Source organism: Schistocerca gregaria, chromosome 3 (assembly GCF_023897955.1).
Source record: "Schistocerca gregaria isolate iqSchGreg1 chromosome 3, iqSchGreg1.2, whole genome shotgun sequence".
Classification (NCBI taxonomy): Eukaryota; Metazoa; Arthropoda; class Insecta; order Orthoptera; family Acrididae; genus Schistocerca; species Schistocerca gregaria.
In genome coordinates, this window is record NC_064922.1 from 767,401,880 (window position 1) to 767,424,537 (window position 22,658).

Consider the following 22,658-nt stretch of genomic DNA (forward strand, 5'->3'; position numbering starts at 1 on the left):
TCCAACTGAGATTATTGCGCTGTAAAACGAAAGCAAAGTACCTGAAAATACCTCGAAAGCTTTGACCGCTGTTTTTGCGGATACGATCGACTATCTTCTGTAAGCCGATACACGTGTCCGCTTACTTTGACCACACTCCCACTGAGCGTAGTTTCTGGGAAATTCAGTGATGGCACTTGCAGTGTTCTCATTAGTCGTACAATTACAACTGTGCATACGTCATTCCGTAAAGTTTACGACATGTCTGAGGGAAGACTGTTCGATACACAGAAAAAACATTCAACACACTGATGTGTGTATGTCTTAAGGTACCACATATCGGCATACCAAACAAGTACATCTGACTACTACGTAATATTCCGGGAAAAATTTCTTTCCCTCAACACATACTACAATTCAGAAACATTTTACCGAAACAAACAATGTATTCAAAACTAATGTTTACAACGTGCATACACAATTTAGCAGAGACAGCTATTGGCAAATTTTGACTGTTCGCCGACGATTGTTATTCCATCTTGGTAATGTATGATGCAGTGCGTTGCTTGGTTTCAGGTCACCCGCCTATTGCCGTTACGGCTTCCTACGGAACAGAGTGTTATTTAAATTGTTTTGATTGGTGGGTCGAGGCTCGCAAGCTGTTCAAGGCTACACCAATGAATTCTAGAAGAAGGAGCACACGTGTCACTCCGCCGTTGGATGGAGGCGGAAACGTATGAGCTTTCGTATCACACAAAATTGTTAGCAAACAGAGGAGTGGATATAAGGATATGGAATACAAAAAGTTGAGTGCTTTAGGCAGGCAGTAAAATGAAATAAAAATTGCAAATACAAAGCTTTTGATGAGTTTTGGGAAGATAAAACGTTTGGAAGTTCTCGTGGTTCTTTTCTTTTCTTTTTCTTTCAGTGTTGCTGATACTTCACAACATTCATTCAGATACACACATACCTGCAAATAATGATAAACGTTTCAGCTTAATGTAGGAGAAGCAGAATATATATTGCTGACTCTACAGATATCGTCTAATTATATCAGGCCTTTCGTTATAATTAACTAAAAATAAATAACCCTCTATAGACAGGGGGTCATGGCACGTTGTAGCGGCAGTTGGTAATTCTTTCATATTTTGTTGCTGTTTATCATCAAACAGAGTTAAGTCATTGGTAACACAAACGTTGGAGCGGTGTGTGTGTGTGTGTGTTTGTGTGTGTGTGTGTGTGTGTGTGTGTGAGTCAGTGAGTGAGTGTGTGCAAAAGAGAGAGAGAGAGAGAGAGAGAGAGAGAGAGAGAGTATGATGACTAAAATAGTGAGGGGTGTGCTATTGCTATTATTAACTATCAATATAAAAATCCACAAATATACTAGGTTTGTGAGATGAAAGAAAAATAAAATAAGACTCCCCTTTGTGGGCGTCGAACTCAGAACCTTCACTCTGATTTGAGGACTCTCCACATCATCTTAACAAAAGGGAAAAATTCAGTTGACAATTATGAAATATTACGAATCTTGTCCCACCGCCTCCCTTGGGATTCGAACTCATGGCCTTCAGGACACAATGATGGATATGAAATCTGTTGAATTTGTTGAGAGGGTAGGGGACAGACAGGGGGTATCTTGTCAAGGTCTTCAGGATTTTCGGATATGAAGAACGACAACCTTCCTCTTGAATCTCGGAAGAGGGGAGAGAGAAAATTGTTCTAGTACGCTTGTCCCTCTTATTGACGTCATGACTATTTCAGAACGCCCGTTTCCTAACTATTGGTCCAATTCGATACAGAGGGGGCTTGGTCATCGTAATTTCTTATTAATTACCTATGTTTCTTTCCATATGATTGTAGTCTACCTAGAAGTATACGTTCTTTTAAAATACATGTAATAGCTATAAGTACCTCTTCGTGAGCAACTACTTTTAATCTATTCACCGTCACCAGATGCTTACATTGTTGATGATTCGAGTGTTGTAAATGAGTGTTACTGCTAATCGCCAATTTATATTGTTCACTGAGAAAGCATTTTTATATACTATTTATTTATTTATTTCTTACTTAGTGTGACCAGATTACAGCCTTAAAGCCCTGTATCACATCTGACAAGGACCAACACATACCAAAGATATTACAAGTCATTCAGCATGATAATAAAAGTAACAATAAAAATAAAAAAATAATAATAATAATAATAATAATAATAGTAATGGTAATAGTAATAGTAATAGTAATAGTAACAGGAACGGGCATGAAGAACGATATAGATGAGTTTCGCACATTTGATGTCATGTTCAGTATTATCAGCAGAGGTAGGGATAAAGAAAGGAGACCGAAATGAATGTGACAGTGGCTTTTAGAAATGTACTGGTTTTAAATAAAGAATTCTGAGGACAATGGGGAGAGAATAACTGTGGAGGAGGAGGAATTTAAGACAGTGAGCTGTAAACTAGTATATGGTAGAGATGATTATTGCAATAGAAGGTGGGCCATCAGCTGACTTTTGAAGTTCGGAGGGGATTTAATTTCTCTTTTATTTTGAGGAAAAGTGTTCCAAAGTCGGGTTCCCGATGGAGAAAAGAAGTTAGAGAACAGGCCAGTGCTGTGTAGTGGTACAGACAGGATTTTATTTTGTTCAGGACGAATATTTCTGCACTGGTGTTCAGATAGTGGTGTAAGAGCTGAAGATAAATAAATGAAGTGCAATGATTGAGAAGACGGTAGAGCAAACGCACGAATCGTAGTCTCTAGTGTTCGGCTCCTAGCCATGATAATTGTTCGTAAGCAGGAGTGATATGTTGCAACAGTGTTCGTCAAAAATGTATCATACACAAGCATGCATCGCCAGTTCCAGCCGCCGAGAGCCGGCGTGTGTAAGTCGTTGTAGAATATCACCACCATAAGTACGGGGAGTATTAGCGACTCCATGAGTTCATTTATAAGCTGAAAAGGAAATACTTTTTCTATATTTCTGTTCTGAATGAAGTGCCGCTGACAAATTCTTACAGACTTCATTGTGTGCTCTGCCCAGTTTCAGTGACGGTCCAGAATTAGCCCCAAGTTCTTTGCAGAAAAAGAAACATTATTTCTAGGATTAAGGGTGGAACAAATTCTTTTGTAGGCGATTAAGACTGCATGCGTTTTAGATGGGTTGAATTTCAAATCTATTTTCTGCGCCCAATTTTATAGGTCAAGTAACTTAGCATTTACATGCTGGATGGCTGCGCATTGGGTTTTTGGACTTGCACTGATGTATAACTGAAGATCATTTATGTACACCTGATTTGCAATGTGTGAGAATAGTTGATACATCATTAACATAATGAGAAAAGTAATGGGCCCAATATTAATCCTTGTGGAACCGTTGCTGCTACATCCCTCCATTGCGACCGTTTTGCTCCAGTCATTACACAATGTTGGTGGGATGTAAGGTACTCGTGGAAGTATTGTTCTGCAGTTGCAACAAAATTCAGTTACGAATTTAGAAAGTAGATTGTCAAAGTCATCAGTGTTGAAAGCTTTGTAGAAATCCAAAAAGCACATAATAACACCTGTTGTTTGTCCATGGCTTTTATTTGGTTGCACAAGACAGTTTTATAAGAGCAGTCGTTGTACTGCGATTTTGCCAGAAATCCGACTGGTAGTCAACTAAAAGATTATTCGATGTTAAATAATTAGTAAACTTTTCCTAAAGTATGTATTCTAAATTCTTAGATAATTCTGGCAGAATGCAGTGGAACCGTAGTCAGACGGATTTTTGGCCGATTCCTTTTCGCTTATGGTTTTATGAGTCCCTGTTTCCAGGCAGTTGGGAAGATGCTGGAGGTCAGAGAGTGGTTAAAAATCTCACCTTTTTGGGAAAGTAGTGGAGGATATTGATCATGTTCTCTGTAATTTTATTGTGTTCTGTAGCTGCTGAAAAATTAGGGCAGTTGACTGTATGGCTGTTAGGTGCACAAAAAATAATTTTCGTTTGTACGAAGCATGATACTTCAAGGGATTCGATGGTTAGGGCTCTTGTGCTTTGGTCAAGTAAAGATGTCGGCGTTACGAAATGTTCATTTACATTCTCAATACGAAGTAGAGTTTCAGCTGCAATTTGGATTTGCCTATTCATAGACCCCGTAGGTTTCTCCACAGACGGCGGGTCAGTGAAAGCGCTTATTTAGAGAGTGGGCATACCAGAGTTCTGCATTGCTCACACAGTGACTAGCTTCGTTACATCGTTTCTTACAGGTGACTTAAATATCAGAGGTCGGGTGCTGTTTGTATGACCTGTGTGCTGCGCTTATGACACTCGCAAGGTGTTTGAGATTAGCAAATGAAAAGCACCAGTTTGCTTTTGTTCTAGAATATAGTAGAATAAAAGCCAACTGTTGCTTATTATAATGTTGTTCTACCAAGAGCCGACGGAAGATTCTGTTAACGTGTTTGAGGTTGTCTGTAAGGCATGGTGCTGGTTTTCTCCTTAATTTTACAATTTTTAGAGCGATACACTTTTATTGTAAAATTTATTGGGTCTCTCACTGACATTATATACTTTCTTATTTATGTCGAAGTAATATCTTGCCGTTGTCCGCCAAGAAATATCATACTCGTCAGCTGAAGTTCAGACAAATTAATGCAATTAAAATCGTTAAAAGTAGCCATTTGCATCTTGTTCTTTGGACATTGCAACGAGTAAATCATGAATATTACTTAATGAGTAGATAAGTCAGGAGCAGGTATCTGATCAGTGTGAATTACTCTATTTTGAGTGTCTGCAGTATGGTGTGTGGGCCCAAGTGGAAGTAGTTTAAGGTTTGCACGTATTTATGCTGCCATACCTTCCGCATGCCTGTTACGTCACGTATCAGGGGAAACAGTATAACACGAAAGCTGAATTCCTGAAATAGGTAGCAGAACTCAGTCAAGTAAACTGGTAAGGAGCGGACACTTGTGTGGGCGGTTTGTGGTGTAGAGCTGTCGCGAATCGCTCCCACTGTAAGCTTTGAGGTAGGAGAGACAGCGGTCCTACAGATAAGCACGACCCAGAGCCATGCGGTGGAGAGGGGTGCAGGGATCTGAAAACTGGGACGCAGAAGACAGGGAAAAGAGGGATGTCGAGGTCAGGTGCGCTTGCCCTTACGTTGGACGTGAGAGTCGAAGTATCGTAAGTTTTCTGAAGCCGATAAAACACGGTGCTGTCAACAAATCATTCCTACGTAACATCGGTGATACTACAAAGGTCCACTTGCGATTATCCTTATTGTCTAAATACGTAATGCAATGTGATAAACATTTGATTACCTTGACCTGTGTTCTTAACGAATCTTCTTGCACGACTCACATATGAAAACATCCTGCAAAAAGAGTAAGCAGTGTTTTTAAAATAAGTTCCTTTGAATACATAACTGGCTATGTTGTTTGAGCTTAATGGAATTCCTACACATCCGGTCAGGGACCATTGACCTAGCAGTTTGTTCCCTCCCCCCCCCCTCCTCTTTTAATCCGATCCATCAGGATTGTACGTCATCTGAGATTCCTCCACCTACCATATATGCCGTACCAGATTACTAAAGTTCAATGAACATCGAGGTCGATGCGCCTTGTTCCGTTGGATTTTTATCACTGAGATTCTATGGAAAATTACTTAAATGCAGGAGATGAATTAGTGTCTCAGATAATGAAGCATGTGGTAAAAGCAAAGCGAAATATTCTCATAAGAGCTACACATGATGTTTTGAATTGATCTGGAAGAATGCTGAACAGTGTGTATATGAAAACCAATGAAACATATTATGTGATCAAAAGTATCCGGACACGTGTTGGTGGACATTAATATGGGGTGTGGCCTCCCTTTGCCTTTATGACGGCTTGAATTCTGCTGGAGACTCTTTCAGTGATATGTCTGAATGCCTGTGAAGGAATGTCAACACGTTCTTGATGAAGAGCGGAAACCAGAGAATGTAGTGAGGTGGAATTTGGTATATGGAGCGAAGTCCACGTTCTAACTCATCCGAAAGGGGTTCTATTGCGTTCAAGTCAGGATTCCGAGCAAGCCAGTGCATTTCAGGAATGTTATTTTCCACAAATGCTGCTATATAAAAATTTGGAAATTTGTGGTAAGGTCTTATGGGACCAAACTGCTGAGGTCGTCGCTCCCTAAGCTTATGCACTACTTAATCTAACTTAAACTAACTTACGCTAAGGACAACACACACACCGATGCCCGAGGGAGGACTCGAACCTCCGACGGGTGGAGCCGCTCGCACAGTGACAAAGGGCCCTAGACCACGCGGCTGCTGCATGAAAATGTGCATTGCCATGCTCACAACAAACATCGTCTTCAAACTGTTCCTCTACTGTACACAGTAGACAGTGCTGTAAAATTTCTTCATATACTTACGCGTTTAGCGTTTCGTTAAGTGCAATAAGTGTATCACACCCCCAGCCACGAATAATCCACACACCCCCCGCCCCCTAATGTGACACCTCCTCCTCCGTACTCCAGTTCTGCACTACACCTGATGACGGATAGAAGTCTCCAGGCATTCGCAAAATCTAAAGCTTTCCATCGGATTGCTAAAGTGTATAGCGTGATACACCACTCCAAATCAAGCGTCGCTTAGCATCGACTACAGAAAAGTGTGGCCTGTGAAGAGCTGTTCAACCATTATCCCCAATCCTTTTAATTCTCTACGCAGGGTCATTGTGCTAGTTGAACTGCTGGACCCACTTTCAAATTCACGAGTGTTTCCTTTCACACAATGTGTGCGACATTTTTACAACCACCGTCCGCAATGCCCAAAGGCCACTGTCAGTCAGTGAATGAGATCTGCCTAGTCTCGTTTTAGCTGTGGTCGTTCTGTCGCTTTTCCACTTAACAATCCATTCACCGGGGGCAGCTTTAGGCGGGATGATACATTCCTGGAAATTGAAATAAGAACACCGTGAATTCATTGTCCCAGGAAGGGGAAAGTTTATTGACACATTCCTGGGGTCAGATACATCACATGATCACACTGACAGAACCACAGGCACATAGACACAGGCAACAGAGCATGCATAATGTCGGCACTAGTACAGTGTATATCCACCTTTCGCAGCAATGCAGGCTGCTATTCTCCCATGGAGACGATCGTAGAGATGCTGGATGTAGTCCTGTGGAACGGCTTGCCATGCCATTTCCACCTGGCGCCTCAGTTGGACCAGCGTTCGTGCTGGACGTGCAGACCGCGTGAGACGACGCTTCATCCAGTCCCATACATGCTCCATGGGGGACAGATCCGGAGATCTTGCTGGCCAGGGTAGTTGACTTACACCTTCTAGAGCACGTTGGGTGGCACGGGATACATGCGGACGTGCATTGTCCTGTTGGAACACCAAGTTCCCTTGCCGGTCTAGGAATGGTAGAACGATGGGTTCGATGACGGTTTGGATGTACCGTGCACTATTCAGTGTCCCCTCGACGATCACCAGAGGTGTACGGCCAGTGTAGGAGATCGCTCCCCACACCATGATGCCGGGTGTTGGCCCTGTGTGCCTCGGTCGTATGCAGTCCTGATTGTGGCGCTCACCTGCACGGCGCCAAACACGCATACGACCGTCATTGGCACCAAGGCAGAAGCGACTCTCATCGCTGAAGACGACACGTCTCCATTCGTCCCTCCATTCACGCCTGTCGCGACACCACTGGAGGCGGGCTGCACGATGTTGGGGCGTGAGCGGAAGACGGCCTAACGGTGTGCGGGACCGTAGCCCAGCTTCATGGAGACGGTTGCGAATGGTCCTCGCCGATACCCCAGGAGCAACAGTGTCCCTAATTTGCTGGGAAGTGGCGGTGCGGTCCCCTACGGCACTGCGTAGGATCCTACGGTCTTGGCGTGCATCCGTGCGTCGCTGCGGTCCGGTCCCAGGTCGACGGGCACGTGCACCTTCCGCCGACCACTGGCCACAACATCGATGTACTGTGGAGACCTCACGCCCCACGTGTTGAGCAATTCGGCGGTACGTCCACCCGGCCTCCCGCATGCCCACTATACGCCCTCGCTCAAAGTCCGTCAACTGCACATACGGTTCACGTCCACGCTGTCGCGGCATGCTACCAGTGTTAAAGAATGCGATGGAGCTCCGTATGCCACGGCAAACTGGCTGACACTGACGGCGGCGGTGCACAAATGCTGCGCAGCTAGCGCCATTCGACGGCAAACACCGCGGTTCCTGGTGTGTCCGTTGCGCCGTGCGTGTGATCATTGCTTGTACAGCCCTCTCGCAGTGTCCGGAGCAAGTATGGTGGGTCTGACACACCGGTGTCAATGTGTTCTTTGTTCCATTTCCCGGAGTGTAGATTTTCTGCGTAGGTGGCACTCAGTGAGTAGTCCACATCTCCCACTGAGCTCTCCTGACCGAACCATTCTGCTGCTGCTGTTGCTGCTCCTGTACTAACAACACCGTAGTAGCAGTTCCCTTTATTGTGCCAGGTCCACCCCTCGTGACATCTAGTGGTCAACGTCGCATTGCATATGGGTGTCCGGGTACTTTTGATCAACTAGTGTACTTCAGAAGCGTATGCGCTTAACCACTTTTATATACCTTTCTTGTACAACTATCAAGCTGCTTGGAAACACACTGAAGCGCCAAAGAAACTGGTACAGTATATTCAACTATAGAGATACGTAACCACGCAGAATACGGCTCTGCGGTCGGCTGTGTCCATATAAGACAACAACTGTCTGGCGCAATTGTCAGAGCGGTTACTGCTGCTACAATGACAGGCTATCAAGATTTAAGTGAGTTTGAAAGCGGTATTACAGTCGGCGCACGATCGATGGGACACAGCATCTCCGAGGTAGCAACGAAGTGGGTATTTTCCCGTACGACCATTTCACGAGCGTGCCGTGAATATCAGGAATCCGGCAAAATATCAAATCTCCAACACCGCTGTAGCCGGAAAAATATCCTGCAAGAACGGGACCAAAGACGACTGAAGAGAATCGTTTGACGAGACAGAATTGCAACCGTTCCGCAGACTGCTGCAGATTTCAATGCTGGGCCATCAAGTTCAGTGTGCGAACCATTCAACGAAACACCATCGATATGGGCTTCCGGAGCCCTAGCTCAACTCGTTTACCCTTGATGACTGCACGACGCAAAGCTTTACGCCTTTCCTGGGCCCGTCAATAGCGACATAAGACTTTTATTGCCTGGTCGGACGCGTATCGTATTAAACTGTGTAGATCAGGTGGACGAATACGGGTATGGCGACAACCTCGTGAATCCACCGACCCTGCATCTCAACAGGAGACTGTTCAAGCTGCCGGACGTTGTGGCCGAGTGGTTCTAGGCGCTTCAGTCCGGAACCGCGTTGCTGCTACGGTCGCAGGTTCGAGTCCTGCCTCGAACATGGATGTTTGTGATGTTCGTAGGTTAGTTAGGTTTAAGTAGTTCTGAGTCTAGTGGACTGATAAGCTCAGATGTTAAGTCCCATAGTGCTCAGAACCATTTAACCCATTTTGTTCAAGCTGCTGGAGGCTCTGAAATGGTGTAGGGCGTGTGCATTTGGAGTTATATGGGATTCCTGATACGTCTAGATGCAGCTCTGGTAGGTGACACGTACATAAAAATCCTATCAGATCACCTGCGTCCGTTCACGTCCATTGTGCATTCCAACGGACTTGGGTGATTCTAGCAGGACAATGCAACACCCCGTACGTCCAGAATTGCTACATAGTGGCTCCAGGAACATTGTTCTGAGTTTAAACACATCAACTGGCCCCAGACTCCCCAAACATGAACATAATTGAGCATATCTGGGATGCCTCCCAATGTGCAGTTCAGGAGATCTTCACTACTCGTACTCTTGCGGATTTATGGGCAACCCTGCAGGATTCATGGTGTCAAGTCCCTCCAGCACTACTTCAGATATTAGTTGAGTCCATGTCACGTCGTGTTGCGTCACTTCTGCGTTCTCACGAGGGCCCTACACGATATTAGGCAAGTGTACCAGTGTCTTTGGCTCTTCAGGGTACGACACCTTTAAACTGAATATATAAATGCTACAATTTCTTAGGTCAGTATTCATCCTGAAACACACTGCTGATGAGTGAATAAATGAATGCTCTAGGATTAAGACCTTTCACCTCTTCTGTGCGCGCTTGAGTGTAGCAACAGTACAAATTTATTGCTGTATATATTGCTTCATATGAGCTCCGTGAAATTGTGAGGTCATATCATGCTTTCAGATACTACGTGTCTGATAAGTGACGTAGCCTCATGTGACTCCCAGAGGGACGCTCATGTCTGGGCTATAGCAGTCTGGCGCCATAAGCGATTTGGTGCAGCATGTGCAGAAAAGCCAGCGGCATGACTCATTGTCCACGGTGTATCCAGATGCCGACAACGGAGTAAGCGCGATAGCGTCAAGGTGACGATGGAAAAGGAAGGTCAGAGAGAATCCGTTGTTGACAGAGCGGCGTGGTGGGGAAAACAGCGCTATCACGCGCTACGGATTACGGTACGTCACTTTCCGTGTGCGCGCTTTTTAGCTGTTTGAACTGCCGCAGCGGGTATCAAAACTCTGCCGCGTTGCTCTCCAGTTGTTCTCAACGACGGACGTGGTATGTAGCTTGCTGAGCATCTGTACATTAGTGGGTATGTGGAAAAATGTTCACCGTTGTAATAGTCTGGTATTCCATTCTCGGTTCAATCTAACGACGTTTTTTCTAGAAATTTCAAATAAATTTGCGTATGTGAAAACGTTATGAAATTGCTCCAATATTCGGAATTCAGACTCTGTAGGCCATATTATTGGTGCAGGGAGTTACAGTTCTCAGGCTGGAAGATAACAGCGTTTCCAGTAGGGTAATGCCTAAAGGGATAATGTCCTGAAACATTCGAAGACTGACGAATACTCTGTGAGTTTTTGTGGCCGCATGTGAAGGTGCTTCACTGCGAATCGGATTGCTAGGCTTTTGATTCCTATATTTGTTCCAGGATTTTGCATTTGGCACTTAAGACGACGTTCATTTTTGTTAGTTCCTGAATGTGCGTGGTTTTTGTATACGTGCCTGTGTGTGTGTGTGTGTGTGTGTGCATAAATAACGATGTTGCACCGTGGATCATATTCCATATTAAGCTGTAAAGTTTCCTAGTACATCTACATCTACATGATTACTCTACGATTCAAAATTAAATGCCTCGCAGAGAATCATCGAACCACCTTCAAGCTATTTCTCTACCGTTCTACTCTCGAACAACACGCGGGAAAAACGAACAGGTAAATATTTTCGTGTCAACTCTGATTTCTCTTATTTTATTATGATGATCATTTCTCCCTATGCAAGTGGGAGCCAATAAATATTTTCACATTCGATCCTGCTGCAACGAGAAAAGCTTTGTTTTAATCATTGCCACTCCAGTTCACATGTCATGTCTGTGACACTCTCTCCCATTCTTTTAACTTTTTCGATATACTCCGTCAGTTCCATCTGATGCGCATCGCATACTGCTCGGCTGTATTCCAGTAGATGCCGGACAAGTGTAGTGCAAGCGGTCTCTTTAGTAGACCTGTTGCAAAGTTTTCTGCCAGCAAATCGCAGTCTTTGGTTTACTTTCCCAAAACATTATTTATGTGACCGTTTTAATTTGAGTTACTGGTAACTGTAACCCTGAGTATTTAGCTGAATTTACAGCCTTTAGATTTGTGTGATTTATCGTGCAAACGAAATTTAGCGGATTTCTTTCAGTACTCACGTGGATGACTTCTAATTTTCATTTTTAAAGTCAATTTCCGCTTCTACACAATACACATATATTATCTAAATCATTTTGAAATTGGTTTTGATCATCTGATGATTTTACAAGACGGTAAATGACAGTGCATAAGTAAAGAAGCAAAGAGGGCTGCTCAGATTGCTCCTAAATCGTTTATATAGATTAACAACAGCAGGAGACCTATAACACTTCCTTGGGGAACGCCAGATATTACATCTGCTTTACTAGATGACTTTCATTCGGATATTACGACCTTTGAACTTTCTGGCAGGAAGTAACGAATCCAGCTGTATAGCTCAGACGATACTCCATAGGCAAGCAATTTGATTAGAAGTCGACTATGAGGAACGACGTCAAAAAAACTTCTAGAAGTCTAAAAATGTGGAATCAATTTGACATTCCTTGTGGCTATCACAATAATGCGTGAGAGTAATACTCTAGTTGTGTTTCACGAGAACGATATTTTCTAAAATCGTGTTGGCTGTTTGTCAATAAATCGTTTTCTTTGTGGTAATTCATGATGTTCCAACACAGTATATGTTCCAAAATCCAATTTCACATGGACGTTAGTGCTATGCGTTTGTAAATCAGCGGATTACTCCTTTTTTTCCTTTCTTGAGTATTGATGTGACCTGTGCAACTTTTCGATGAGCGAGCGGTTGTGTATGATTGCTAAGATTGCAGCTGTTGTATCAGGGTACTCCGAAAGGAGCCCAAGTCATGTACGATATACTGGAGTATTTAAGCAACCTCGCTACATCGACAATATTTACATCTAAGTTATTCATGGTGGCAGTTGTTCTTAATTCTAATTCTGGTATCGAACTTCCGCGCGTAAGACAGCTTCAAACTTCTGATTACACATCCGTTTATGTGTTAAACTTTAATTTAAGCATGAAATTGAAAAAATTTTAGAAAATGCTTCAACTTATGCTTAAAGTTTGTGGAACTATCCAAATGCCCTCATTATAAATCACTGGATGAATATAGTCCGGGTAATACGTAGGCCATTTTAAACAAAAACAAGTGTTTTACGCATCTCTATGTTTAGAACTTCATTTTTCCCGAACTATGCATCGTACACTGATATTATTTTGCGAGTATATTCAGTGGTTTATACAGGTACTGTCTGTCAATTGTGTTGCTAATAGAATTAATGGTCAAGAAGCACCAAATTAAAACATCGTGTCTGATGCTAAAGTTTTACTGCATGAACAACGAAAATGTATTAAGCGATGAAATTCTTTCATTTCATCACTTTATGGGCGCTGTCAGGGGGAAAAATTTCGTAAAGGTTTGAAATTATGTGTAAAGTTTATTGGAAGTCACTAGGTATTCTCATTCTCAATCATTGGAGGAACACAGCCACCAGTTACGATGCGTTGCGACAAACACAAGGTTTGTAATTTTTATACTTGTTTAAGTGTGTTAAACACTTCAAAAAGGTTATATCTCTTAATGAGTCTATTACGACAGCATTTTAAATCTTTAAATACGGTCAATAACTGCTTGAAATAATGAAAACCATAGTTTTTGGTGTCCCTGGAAGTCGTTAGGCAGCGCGCAGTTGCTGCCGGCTTCCATGATAGCGGCTTACTGACATGTCTAAGGTAACAGAAGTAGTAAGATAGAGATATGCACATACACATACGCAAGGTATAAAAAGGCAGTTAACTGGAGGAACTGTCATTTATACTCAGGTGTAATGGAATGATCGTATGGCATTTATTGGCCAGGATGTCCCCTTCATGGTTCCCCCGCCGTATTGCAAGTCTTTTTAGTTGACGCCACATCGGCAACTGGCGTGTCAGTGATGATGAAGCACACACAACACCCGGTCCCCTCCGGGAATCGAACCAGGGCCCCCATGCTTAGAAGCAGTGACGCTACCGCTCCGCTACGGAGGCAGATTCCACTCAAGTGATTCATGTGAAAAGGTTACCGAATTTAATATAACCGTACGGCAGGAATTTGAACGTGGAACGGTAGTTGGAGCAAGACGCATGTAACGTTCCATTTTGAAAATCATTAGGGAAGTCGATATTACGAGATCCACAGTGTCAAGAGAGCGCCGAGAAAACTTTCGACCGTTACTTCTCACCACGGACAGCGTAGTGGCCGAAGCCCGCACTTAACGACCGAGAGCAGCTGCATTTGCTTATAGTTGTCAGTACTTATAGACAAGCAACACTGCGTGAAATGTCCGCACTTAACGACCGAGGGCAGCGGCGTTTGCGAAGAGTCCTCAGTACTTACAGACAAGCAACACTGAGTGAAATGACCGCAAAAAATCAAAGTGGGACGTACAAAGAACATATCCGTCAGGACAGTGCTGCGAAATTTTGTGTTCGTTGGCTATGGCACCTTTGTTAACAGAACATCGCCAGCGGCGCCTCTCCCTGGTTCGCTACCATATCAGTTGGACCCTAGACGACTGAAAACCAGAGGCCTGGTCAAATGAGTCCCAATTTCAGAGGATAAGACTTGATTGGAGGATTCGAGTATGGTGCACACCCTACGAAGCCACGTGCCCAAGTTCTCAGCAAGGTACTCTGCAAGCTGGTGGAGGCTCCTTAATGGTATGGGCAGTGTTTACATGCAAAGGACTGGATCGTCTGATCCAAATAAACCGATTATCGACTGGAAATGTTTCTGTTCGTCTACAGGGAGATCGTATGCAGCCATTCAAAGACTTCATGTTCCCAAACAACGATGGAATTTTTATGGATGACAATGTGCCATGTCACTGGGCCACAGTTGTTCGCAATTGATTTGAATGATACTCTGGACATTTTGAGCGAATGATTTGGCCACTCAGGTCGCCGGACCTGAATCCTATCGAACATTTCTGAGACGTAATCGAGAGGTCAGTTACTGCACAAAATTCTGAACCGGCAACACTTTCGCAATTATGGACGGCTATAGAGACAGCATGGCTCAATATTTCTACAAGTGACTTCCGCCGGACGCGGTGGTCTCGCGGTTAAGGCGCTCAGTCCGGAACCGCGCGACTGCTACGGTAGCAGGTTCGAATCCTGCCTCGGGCATGGATGTGTGTGATGTCCTTAGGTTAGTTAACTTTAAGTAGTTCTAAGTTCTAGGGGACTGATGACCATAGATGTTAAGTCCCATAGTGCTCAGAGCCATTTGTACCATTTGAAGTGACTTCCAGTGATTGTTAAGTATATGCCATGTCGAGTTTCTGCAATACGCCAGGCAAAACTATGCCCAGCACGATATTAGGAGGTATCCCATGACTTTTGTCACCTCAGTGTAGATTTTCATGTTCAGGAGGTCATGACTGACACCCCTAGCTATGATATCAGTTTTACAATTATTGTTTCTCAGCGGAAAATATGGCAACATGTATACCAATTAAATGTGTACAGTGAATTATATCCCTCTCTTGTATCGCCACTCCCACCCCTCCCACCGGTGACACGGACACACACACACACACACACACACACACACACACACACAAACACACACACACACATACAGTCATACTTCCACATACTCAGATATTCTTCGGCGGGGTGGGGGTGTTGTAGACCACAGTTTATGGTTTATGTTTGAGTCAATTTTAGTATCGATTTAATTTCTTACATCATGGGTAAGTGGTCAAAGATATTTTATGGCTGAATACCTCACTCATCTCCGTGTCACATTGCGGCCAAGTGACGGACTTCATCATTTCTCATTCTAGAATTATATTTACGAATTTTTCTGTTGTTTTAAAAGCGCGGTTGATTGTTGGTAACAAACTTTATAATGGAATAAATGCTCTGTTAGGATGGTGTAAGTGCACTAAAATATTTAAAGAGCTGTAGACAAGAGGTTTTAGAGTGAACGTCACATGTTATCCTTATTATATGCTTCTGTGCTATAAACACTTCGTTGTTCAAAGACGAGTTACCATTCAGCACTGGACTCGCAACCGAATGAGTGAGGGTGGAATCGCGAATTCGTGTGTGCTTTCTTTGACCGGACTGGGCAGGTACCACCCGAAGCCCCATCCGCAAAGCCACGCCTGCACGCCTAGAGGAATTGAGCTGCCCCCTGTTTCTGCTAACCTCGATACTAATGTGACCTTTTTTTCCTTTTTCTAGTTGGAATGTGCCTAATAAAGCTGATAAAAGTTTTAAAAGTTTTATTGCAATTAGCGTTCTTGAACTGACTGTGGCGCATTTAAGAAATCCGTTTGGGGGTGTGAGGTGGGGGGGGGGGGGGGGGGGGTGGAGGAGGGAAATAAGTAGTAGTAGTATTAGAAGCGCAGTTCCCGTAGACGGCGAAGTTATAGGAGACGGAGCATAATGTGCTTAATTTTGTCCAATATGAGCTTGTGATACGACTGTAAAGACACTCTTCTCTCGGACTTGAAAAGGAAGAAGCGTATTACTGAGTCTCTCAAACAATTAAGTTCAACTACTTTTGCTCATCATATAATTGCTACATATCTTACATATTAGCACTCAGTAATGTCTTACGAAATAAATTACTAAGGTAACTCATCTCCTAGAAAGGGAGCACTGACTGGACCAAAGCGAGCAGTAAGACTAATATGTGGTGTTCAGCCACGGACGTCGTGTAGGTACAAGGAATGGGCATTTTAACGGCGCCGTCACAATACATATATTCGCTAATGAAATTCGTCATAAGTCATCCATTACAATTTGATTACTTGTCCAGTAACAGAAAATATCTGACATGTAGCGAAGGAAGTTTTAAATTTATTTAAAACTATTGCTTCTGAACATCTCCTTCGATTCCACTGACAAATTTCCGCTTAAAAACTGATAACCAATAAAAAGTTTAAAAAAATTAAAATTAAGTGTAGCTACATGAGTAGAACAAAACTAATAATGCGTTCATTAATTTCAACACTAACATCGATACATATCCTGTAAACTAAGTCGTTCCACATCATTTAGATAAAAGAAACATTCAAAAGATCTGTGGAACGTACAACTAACTAACGTATTGAATTTCATGTGGGGTACAGTTTCTTGCTTTTCCGCGATATTCCTAATGAATATAGTAGTAGGCAGATTCATAAAGACGTCGCGAAACGATGTGGAGACATTGCTTGAGAAACTCATGGTCTTCCCTGAAAAAAAAATATTTTAACCGGGTCCAAAACTAAAGGTGGTGCAGTTTAACTTCTTGTTGACTTCACTGACGGAGACAAAAGTCTCACAAAAACATTCGAGCAGTTTTGTACTGGCTTCATTTGTATGTCATTGTCTCAAGGAAAAGGAGAACGACGACAGTTCTGCACATTTGTTAGTATGATTTCCGCACTACACGACATGAAAAATAAAAACACTGTTAGATGTTTGGCTAGGGCTCCTTACATCTTTGCAAGACCACGCATTTTCACATAATGTACGTACTTTTTTTGGAGATACATCTACCTGCATGCTGTAAGCATGGTGTCCATTTGTTGAAGGCGGATCTCATCAAAGCCAGCAACCAGCTGGACATATAGATATGACCAATGACTTTAAATAGTTGGAAAAGAGTAAAGGGCGTCTCCGAACGTTTCTTTGACTCCTGTCACAAACGTCATTGAATGGAAACCAGCAAGATAGAAACTTTGCGTGTTTGAAAATCAAAGGTTATGAAAATGACCCTGACACTCTGCAGCAGAGTATGCACTATTTGGAAACTCCACGGCAGATTAAAACTGTATACCGAACCGGGACTCGAGTCTCAGTCCAGCACACGGCTTTAATCTCTTGCCTTCGAAAGTGTCCTCTCAACCGATCCCTACTTTTAAACAAGTTGCAACACAAGTTTCTTTTCTCCCGAATTCTATTCAGTATGTCCTCATTAATTACGTGATACACCCATCAAACTGACAGCATTCTTTTGTAGCATCACATTTCAAATTCTTCCATTCTCTTTTTGTCCTAAGTGTTTATCGTCCATGTTTCGCTTCCACACACGCCTACACTCTACACAAATAATTTCACAAAGGCGTTCGTAATACATAGATCTGTATTCTATGTCTTCAGAAACTCTTCTCTTGTGATTGACATTCTACATTTTATATCCTCTCTACTTCAGTCATCACCAGTTATTTTGCTGCCCAAATAAGAAAACTCATATACGACATTGTCTAATCTAGTGCCCTCAGCACTCGACTACATTCCATTATCCTTTTTTTCTGTCGTTGATGTTCATCTTACGTCCTGCTTTCAATACACTGTTCATTCCTTTCAACTGCTCTTCCAAGGTCTATTCTGCCAGAATTACAATGTCACTGGCAAACCTCAAAGTCTTTATTGCTTCTTTCTGAACTTTAAGTTCTTCTCCAAATAATTTTTTTGTTTCGTTTAATGCCTGCTGAGCGTACAGACTGAAGAACATCTGGGATAACCCTGTCTCACTCCCTCATCAACCACAGCTTCTCTTTCATGTCCTTCGACTCTTATAACTGCCGTTTATACAAGTTTTAAATAACCTTTCGCTCCCTGTATTTTGCCCCCACTAACTTCAGAATTTCAAAGACAGAACTCCAGTCAATATTGTCAAAACGTACTCTAAGTCTACAGTTGCTGTGAACGTAGGTTTGTCTTTCCATATTCTATCTTCTAGTACCAGTATTGCTTAGCGTACTGGATTCCAAAGAAATATAGGAATATTTCTCCGGAATGTAAATTATTCTTCCCCGAAGTGCCCGTCTAGCAGTTTTTTTTCATTCTTATATAAATAATTCGTGTCAGTATTTTACAACGGTGACTTATTCAACTCAAAGATCAGTAGTGTTCACATCTATCACCACCTGTTTCTCTTGGAAGTAGAATTATTGCATTATTCTTTAAGTTCGAGGGTATTTTGTCCATCTTATACATCTTGTACAGCAGGTAGAATGTTTTTGTCATGAATGGCTCTGCCAAAAATATCAGCAGTTCTTACGGCATGTCGTCTAAGCCAAGGGTCTTGTTTCGACTTAAATCTTTCAGAGCTCTGTCAAATTCTTCTGGAGTGTCATATTTCTCACCTCATTTTCATCTACAATCTCTCCCCTTTCTGTAATACTGCCTTCATTTCCCTTGTAGAGCCCCTCTACGTACTCCTTCAACCTTTCAGCTTTCCCTTATTTGCTTAGTAACCCATCTGAGCTCTTTATCCTCACACAGCTGCATTTCTTTTCTCCAAAGGCCTCTTTAATTTTCCTACAGGCGGTATCTAGCTTTTTTAATATTTTCTCCTTTCATCAATTATATTCAACTCAGCCTTGCCTTTTTACCTATTTGATCCTCTGCTGCATTCAGTATTTCATATCTCAGAGCTACCAATTCGTCTTCTACTGCATTACTTTCCCCTGTTTCAGTCAGCTCTTGCCTAATGGTCCCTCTGAAACTCACAACAACCTCAGGATCTTCCAAATTATCCAGCTGCCATCTCCTTTTTGCAATTTATTCATTTTCAATGTACAGGTCATAAGCAATAAATTTTAGTCAAAGTCCACATTTGCTCCTGGAAATGTTTTACAATTTCAAATCTTGTTCCGAAATCTGTGCCTTACAATTATATAGCGAATATGAAACCTTCCAGAGTATCCAAGTGTCTTCTATGAGCACAATCTTCTTTCACGTTTCTCAAAAGCAAGTTTTAGCGATGATTAAATTACGCTCCGTGCAGAATCCTTCCAGGCGGTTTCCTCTTTCATTTCTTTCCCCCATTCCACGTTCACCTATAATTTTTCCTTGGCCTATTTTTCCCGCTATCAAATTCCAGTCCCTCATCACAAACAAATTTTTGTCTCCATTAACTACCTGAATTATTGATTTTATTTCATCATACATTTCTTGAATCTCTTCATCCTATGCGGAGCTAGTGCGAATATAAATTTGCACTGCTGTGGTTGGTGCTCTGGCTGGTGTCGGCTTTGTGTCGATCATGGCTACTGTAATTCATTCACTATGCCGTTCATAGTAGCTTAGCAGCACTGCCGTTTTCCTATTCACTACTAGACCTAACGCTGCATTACTCCTATTTGATTTTGTATTTATAACCTTGCAGTAACTACACGCTGGTCTGTCCTCTCAGCAGATACCTCTCCGTTGTGGTTGGATCTGTGGTATGGGTATCTGTGTTGTTGAGGCACTCTAGCCGCGTCGCCACGACGAGAACCATAGTTCATTACGACTGTTATCTGACTATAGCATCAATATCTCCTGCAGTTTCAGATTTGTGCACCACAAGCCGATTTTGTGATATTTGTACTCGAGAGCCAGTTATAAATTCGAGGAAGATAATTGAAAAAACGTCGTCAGTACTGTGTCAGTGTCTTTATTTGTTTCCTAGATTATAAAAGGCCTTTGATTATGTCATGGTGGACAAGTTGTGGCAGGTATGGTAGTTCCAAAAAACCTATTATCATTACTAAAAGGTCTTTGTAACAGCCATAATGCAACCATAAAGGGGGATGGTGAATACTTGGATTTTCAATGTGACAAATGGAGTAAGACCACATTGTGTACTGTCACCACAGTCCTATATCATCTATACATCTTATGTCTGTCGCTAGGCGAGCATTACATGGTTGGGCTAGACGAATTTCAATTTGCAACGCTCATTGTAGAAAATGAGGAGGAACTTCGAGATCCGTTCTCCACAATGAAGACTATTAGTTTAAATTTCGGTCTAGAGATGAACATGAAAAAGGTCAATCTACTAGTTGTTCATCGCCAAGGTTTATATTACATCTAGATTGCTTAAAGTATTTTGAGGTACTGAATGAGTCTGTATATCTAAGGAATCTGATCAATGACACAGGGAAATGTATTAAAGAAATAAATCGACAAATCGCTCCTGGCAGAGCCGCAATGCTTAAACGCACTATCATCTGGCACAACCGAGAAATATCCAAAGCAACAGTGATGAGCTTCGTGTAATTATTGGTCTCCCCTGTGGGGAAGATGTTACGAGTATCATGGACAGAAAGATGAACCAATGCTACCTTTATAGAAGAGCTTAGCATCATAAGAAGTTTATCATCCCGTGTCAGTCGAAGAAACTTCCAGTTCCTTGATCACATTTTGAGAAAAGAAGAGGATAATTTAAAAAACACCGTCTTGCAAGTGAAAATCGAAGGCAGAAGACCAAGAGGAAGGGCAGCAATTAGATCGTAGGACCAAGCGAAGATTACCGGCCTACCTCTTCACATTGCATTAAGAAGAGTTGAAGATCACTGTGGATACAGGCGTCTAGTCGAAGATTCATATATTATGAGCTGAATGAAGAAATGGGGTCACGACACCCGGCACTGAAAAAACCGACTAATGATGATGAACTAGGCCATTTTTTTCCTGAAGATATCAGTGACAGCTTGCAACCACGCATTCGGAATTATCTCAGATACAACTCGTTCGGCTAACATCTAGCACCGTAAACTTTCAAAAGTGTCGATTTTTTTTCATTATGACACATCTCATCTATACGGGAAACAAAATGTGAAAATGGTACTCATATGCTGATATCTGTCTGAATTAATATCTTTAACGTTCCTAGTATGAGAAGAAAGAATCCTTGAAACCCTTTACAACACGATCCTCTCCACAGGCTCGACCCTGAGCTATGGAAAACATCTGAAATACTACTTTTCTTTAGATCAAACAACTCACAAAGCAACCGATCTGCCACATTTCGGCGTTTAACAAGGTCTTGCAACCTCTCCCAACATATCCATAAACATCTTAGCCAGTAGTTACCCCTTCCAATACATCTTCTCCTCTGATGAACAACTCCTGTAATTCATACATGTCTTATCCCATCAACTCAACAACAGAAAAGCCGCAGTCTTCGCATCTCTTGACTTCGAAAAAGTCTATGGTCGTGTGTCATTCCGGTATCCACTCCAAACTCCTCACATATGAACTTCCAATTACCTAAGTCCTGCTAATTGGTTCCTTTTAAAGTAAATATACATCCTTTGTCACTAGTAACAACAATAGTGCCTACACTTTTATCCTGCTGCAGGAGTGCTCGGAGGCTCCGTTCTCTCCTGTCTCCTTTATCTCCTCTACACTGCTGATATACCCAAACCATGTCCTCCTGTTCGCCTTCTTCATTGTGCTAATGCCATTGTACTCCTAAACATTTATCCAACATTCCAGAAATCGCAAGGATCCCTCCAATTAAACAATTTTCTTCCTGGTGCAACCCGTGGTTCCAAAAGATAAACCTTTCAAAACACGGACAATAATTATATCATCCATATATTCCGTGTGTGTGACTTCTACTTAACCATTTGTAGCTGTCCTTCCTAGTTTCCAAAAACACTAAAATATCTTTGACCAACGGTCAACCAGCTCTTAACATGAAATACTCACCTACTAATCGTCCATCAGACATCCCACAATAGATTATAAGTACTAGCCCACCCAATATGGCAATTGTGACTCTCAGCTGTACTCCTTACCACTAAACGTTGCTCAGCTATGCCAGTGTTGCTTTTGTATCCGCTCCACACAGGATCTGTCACTCCCTCCAAACTCTCTAGCTCGAATCGCTCCGTCTTGTTCTCCACATTCATTTACCTTCCACCACATGGAACACCTGCCATCTCATGAAACTGCTATCCTTCCTCGCTGACAGTGAACACCTCTACATATCTTACACTGTTAGCAAACTAGAGTCCAGAAACCTGTTCCTTGCAACGTGTTTTAAATATACACATTTTTATCTTTACCTTAGTTTTCCGATTTTAATTTAAAACAAGCAAAACAGTTTAATATTATATAAATGCCATCAAGAAGCAATCTGTTTATAATTTTAATATATGTGAAAAAATTTTAATGTTTTAGGAATTTTTATTTCCCATTTAAGGCTTGTGACTGAAGAGCGGGATCTTGTATCGCTGGCAACTCATCCTCCACCCATATAAAGCGATGGGTATGAACTAA

The 22,658-nt window shown here is 42.3% G+C and overlaps 1 protein-coding gene across 4 annotated transcripts in view; it reads left to right on the plus strand.

Moving 5' to 3' along the window:
• Positions 1–22,658, plus strand: part of LOC126354015 (ATP-dependent translocase ABCB1-like) — a 243,714-nt gene that overhangs the window by 22,888 nt on the left and 198,168 nt on the right. The window contains exon 1 of one of the 4 annotated variants that reach the window (XM_050003334.1): positions 10,515–10,583. The exons of 2 other annotated variants lie outside the window; for them this stretch is intronic. The gene's annotated coding sequence lies outside the window, so the exon portion shown is untranslated. Of the gene's footprint in view, positions 1–10,514; positions 10,618–22,658 lie in introns of those variants that run through there. One more of the 4 variants, XM_050003335.1, reaches the window with a different exon arrangement.